The sequence below is a fragment of the Brassica oleracea genome, chromosome C4 (genome assembly GCF_000695525.1).
Source record: "Brassica oleracea var. oleracea cultivar TO1000 chromosome C4, BOL, whole genome shotgun sequence".
Lineage (NCBI taxonomy): Eukaryota > Viridiplantae > Streptophyta > Magnoliopsida > Brassicales > Brassicaceae > Brassica > Brassica oleracea.
In genome coordinates, this window is record NC_027751.1 from 42,024,288 (window position 1) to 42,030,229 (window position 5,942).

Here is a 5,942-nt window from a genome sequence, read left to right on the forward strand (position 1 = left end):
ATATAAATAATAGTAGAGGCGGTATACCGACCATTATAACAGGGTATAAATGATACAAATAAATTTTACCGAATCGCAGAGTGATCGTGCTGATAACGTGTTATAAAAGGAACTAGAATTTATTTGTATCGCAGGAATTTAAATAAGGGCAAAAGTTTATACCCGTAGAACTTTTAATACTGATAGAAAGATTATTATCAGAGAGAATGGAAGAGTGAAGGATGTGTAATCATGTTTTTACAAATGATCGAAAACTCCGTATTTATAGAAGAAAAATTATTGTGCAAATAGTGACAGTGGGACCCACATCTTTAATTATTTCAACATTTTCGGCGTTGGAATGTATGACTTTCATAACAAATACAAGTTACATCACTATATATTAAAGGAGAAGCACTTTTAAAACTTACCTTATAAGACCATGATTAACCTCCGGGTTCTTAGAGTGAAGTTTTTAGCGGAAGTTAAGAATTCGTCTCTTAACTTTTAACTAAAAAAGTTAAGAACCAGCTCTTAAAACTCTTATTTAAGAACCGATTAGTTAAAAGTTAAAAAACAGTTTCTTAACTTCAGTTAAGAACCCCATCCTAAGAACTCCGGGTTAATCATGCTCTAAGTTTATTGGCAATGAATGTGACATGGTGACGTAGCTTCACAAAAAACTTTTATTTAATAAAACGCTTAGGTGTCACGCAGAGAACGTTTCTCACCAAAACTGTGAATTTAATGCGTTCACACTAACATTCATTTAAAAGAACTTCATACCATCTATATTTTTCTCGACGAACACTTTTACGTGATAAACCTTCAGCTTCAAGTTCGATTAGTTGATTTATCAATCCTCTCGATACAATCATGGCTTCAATAAAGATTTCTTATTCCTCTATACGTTTCTGTTAAAAACGGTAACCCATCTGATCTATCGCAACTAAGTCGACAGATCCGTAGAGACGACACAACGATGAAACTTTAGATTAATGAAAGAACCCTTTTCTCCATACATGCTTTCATGCATTTAGCAGAGCACTCACGTTCTTGAGAACCGCCTCGCATTGCTGAAAGAGGACTTTGAAAATCTATTTCTAGATAAATGTGTTATACTCGGTTTTGTTACTGCTCGATGAGGTGATCTCTATTTCAAGGATACTGAATCGCTGTAAATCGACTCGACTTAGTGTATTAGTCTTCTCAAGCAAGCAATATAAGCATGAAAGTGTCACCACCTTCGCCGCCATGAGAGCTCTGCATTAGACGACCTTGAAGATGAGAAGAAACTTCCAAGAACGAACCACCAGCAAGTCTCACGTGATGGTCGCATCTGGAACAACCTTTACAATTTAGAGGGTCAAATAACCTTCAATTTTTTGTATTATGCAACTATGTTTTTCGAATTAAAAGGAGCTATACTTTTTTTTTTTCACACAGTTATTGTTTTGCTTATAATATGTTATTGATCCACCTTTTTCGATTTTATTTGTTAAACCCCTAAGTCCATAACTACTACAACGTGATAGGCGAAATATAAATAGAATTATTTTCCAAAACTTCTTCTCAAACTTGTAAACACCGTATATTCAATTTTAATATTAGTAAACCTTTTATAAAAAGTTTCTGGTTTCGCCCCTGATAACAATCATACATTTAGTTCTATCTAAACTATCGTTTAAAGTATACCTTATGTTATACATAATCATAATATATGTTTTGTACGAGAGTGTCACTTTCTAGTACTTTAAACACTGAAATTTTTTTACTAGCACTTTAAACCTTCAAAGTGACATTTTTATCATAATAAATCTCCAACAACGTTTTCCAGTTCATAGACAACCAGTACTGTTTATTTTACAGGTTAAAATAATGACGTGTCGGTTTCTTTTTTTTCCTTAAAAATAAAAAATAAAATAAAAATACGTAAAAATACAGAAAATTCGAATGAAGTTAGAAAAAATTATAAAAAATTCAAAACAAAATTAAAAAAAATCAAAATTCAAAAAACATAAATATTAAAATTTCAAACTTAAAAATAAAATAAAATATTAAAAATTCTAAAAATTCAAAAATAAGATCTAAAATTAAAATTTCAAATTTAAAAACGAAATTAAAATTTTAAAATTCTAAAATAAGTTCTAAAATATTTTAAAAATAATGATTTGAAATTTTTCTTTATTTATTTGTATTTATATATTTAGAGCATAAGTGTATTTTGCATCTTTAATGAAACATTTTTGGTCATTTTCTTTCTTAGAAAATATTTTTGGGACAAAATTTTTAATTTTAGATCTTATTTTAGAATTTTTTTTTTTTAAAAATATAAATTTTCTTTTTGAATTTGACATTTGAATTTTAGATTTTATTTTTGAATTTTTAGAATTTTTAATATATTTTTTTTTTAAGTTTGGAATTTTAATTTTTATGTTTTTTGAATTTTTTAGATTTTTTTTTAAAATTTTGTTTTAAATTTTTTACAATTTTTTTCCAGTTTCATTCGATTTTTCTGTATTTTTGTTTTTATTTTTTTTAAAAAAGAATACGACACGTTATCATTTTGACCTTTAAAATAAACAGTGTCGGTCGTCTATGAACAGGAAAACGTCTTTGGAGGTTTATTATGATAAAAATGTCACTTTGAAGATTTAAATTGCTAATAAAAAAACTTCGGTGTTAAAGTGGTAGAAAGTGACACTTTGGGTATTTAAATGCGATTTTCCCTATTGTTTAGTCTTACTCTTACTTCTTCGACCACTGTCTGTCACTCACTAAATCGAATCTAGAATGTCATCGTAAATCATCTTCCCACCACAATCGCTACCTACTTGGCTTGTGGCAAGTAACAATCTTGTCGTCAATGTTGGGTTGTCAACTTCTACTCCTACTCCTACCTTTACCTTTTTTGCTTTATTGCTTCTTCTTTTTTTTTTTTTGTGTACTTTTGATATTATCTGCTTTTTATCGTATTCCCCTTACTCCCTTAGTATTATTATTTTTTTAGCTGGCTTCTCCCTTAGTATTAACAATTCCTAATTTTTATAATAAAGAATAGTTTTATGTACTTTCTTCAAAGATTGCAAATAACTACTAACTCTACTTTTGAATAAAATATTGACGTGAATTTACTCTTATAGTTATTAATAAAATGATCAAATCAAGTGAAAATTAAAACAAATAATATGAATAGTATTAAATATTTTGAAGTACGTGTAAAAATTATATGATATTAATCAAACATAATTTTAATATGCAAACATAATTTTAATATCCAGTTAAAAAAAATAATATCAGTGTTCCTTTTTTGAGAAAAAGAATAAATACCTGTAATATGAATAGTATTAAATATTTTGAAGTACGTGTAAAAATTATATAATATTAATGAAACATAATTTTAATATGCAAACATAATTTTAAGAAAATTTTTTTAGGATAGTCATTTTTAAGTTTTTGTCACAAAAATTAGCTCTCAATAATGAAAATGACCAAAATAAGTTTTATTAAACGGTAAAAATGTATTTTTTAAAATGTATTTTGCCCTAGGGTTAACTAATCTAGATTTAGGGTTTAGAGTCAAGGAGTGTAGTTTTGGGGATATGATTTCAAATTTAAAAAAATTAAAAATAAATATTAAAATATTCAAAATAAAAAGGAGTTATTTTGGTCATTTTCTTTTTTGAAAACTATTTTTGTTACAAAAATTTAAAAATGGTTATTTGAGAGAATTGTCCTAATTTTAATATCCAGTTAAAAAAATAATATCAGTATTCCTTTTTTTTGAGAAAGTAGAATAAATTATTAATTAAGAGTATAATATAAAATGGCGGACAAAAAATTTTTCCTTTTTACAGTTTTCATTCTAAATGTCTTATTTGTGTTTTTACTTTTTAGAAACCAACTGATATGTGGGACTATGCTTTGTGCATTTATCTGCCTAACTTTCTACCAAATTCGAACCTACCTATCCTTCCAATGTACTGATATTGCATGGTATTTTTCAGTGACATATTAGAGCCAATTTTTAGTGTACAATCAAGTCATTTGAATCTCATTTTGGTACTCGTAATGGTACCCAGTGACTGACTCACTAGACTTGTAATCTGTTAAAAGTGATACAAAAGTATTCGAAAGATTCACCAAATATATATAGATGATATTTCCTATAGAATGAAGGATTTATTTATTAAATCCAACGTTAAGTAATAATTATTAATTGTCCATATATTAAATCAACAATTAAAAATATGTAAATTAAGACACTGAAACAATTGAATGATGATGAAAAATGAGTTATTAATATCTACTTGAATATACCAGAAGAAAATGAACTAAAGAGAACATTGTTACCCTCTGCTAACTTTCTATAGTTGTTGACTCTTTTAGTCTTGCATGAGAACTTTCGACGTGTCTTGAGTAATCCTGAATGAGGGATGCATGTCTTGAATGTGGATGTTGCATGTATCGAGTAGTTTATGCATAATTGATCATTCACTTCACTTGGAAGAAAATTTTGTTGTTAGTCTTGTCTTCATCTTGCTTAATTGACAATCATTTCTCATTGCTCTTCTTGATCATGAATCTTTGTATTCTTGAAAGTATTTTGTCTTAAAAAAAAAAAAAGTATTTTGCCTTCTTGAAGATTTTTGCGTCCGTGAGTCTTCTGAGTTGTTGGTTTTTATCGTCTTTGTCATTTTGGAAGAGTCTTCTGAGTTCTTGTTCGTTTAAGTTTTGAAAATCCAAAGTTCAAGAAAAAAAAGTTTTAAAAATCATTCTAGCGTCTCAAATTATTTATGGACCCTGTCCAAAATTTTTTTAACAGTATATTTAACGATATAATGGAGTAGTTTTAAAAGTTTACAACTCTATTTATATATATTTGACGTCTCTTTTAATTTTATAAGCTCTAAATTTAATATTATAACTAAAATTTTAAAGTATTAAACCATACTTTATAGATTTATTTTCAAAAAGTTTTAATTTTTTATAGTTTTATATTTGGATCATTTTCAACCGCTCTACTTGCTCATACTATTAGATGGCCCTAGAGAAACTGTATAAGCTTTTTTATATTTTAGTTTTCTTTTTTATCTTTTATTTTCTTAATTTAGATTGTGATCTTCCGTTAGTAGTCCACTATATAAATCATTGTCTTTGTTATTTTTATCAACTTTTTCTTCATATGACGAAGCTTACCTACACAATTTTCCCTAAAAAATATGCAGCTTTTTTTCGAAATCTCAATATCACCAAAGAGTTGTGACGATGGTTTCTTCACAAATCTGCGAAGAAATTGCCATGGACTTAACATTTCATAACAAATTTATCATTTTTTCATTAAAATTTGGCAGGGATGTTTTTCCGAATCTATTTAGGCAATAATTCAACATTTAAATTCTTAAAATTGGGTTGACAAAAAATTCAAAATTGGATCTGGGAGAGAAATAAATTTGGAAGTTTTACATTTATACTAGGATGGTATTGTATATGTTAACCTAGATTTCAAAGCTATGTTTGCATTTTTTACAAGAAAACAAAATTTTATGATTTTGATAGAAAATTTGATTTTGCACTTTTAATGGAGAATATTATTTTTGATAAACACTACAAGAAAACACGCCGAATTCCGACGGAGGTTCCGACGGACATCAATGTCGTCGGACCTTTGTGACGGATTACCGACCAATTTCTGACCAAATCCAAAAAATTGAAGTCGTCGGAATTCTGTCGGCCATTTCCGACGGAATTCCGACGAAACAAGGGTCGTCGGAATTTTCCGACGACTTTTCGACGACATTCCGATAAAAAATATAACCGTTGTAGTCGTCAGAAGTTCGTCGGTATATTCCGACGAATTTCCGACGACATTCCGATTAACAGTAATGTCGTCGGAATTCCGTCGGAATTTTTCGACGAATTTCCGACGAACCATGTGACCGTTGCCGACAAATATATATGAC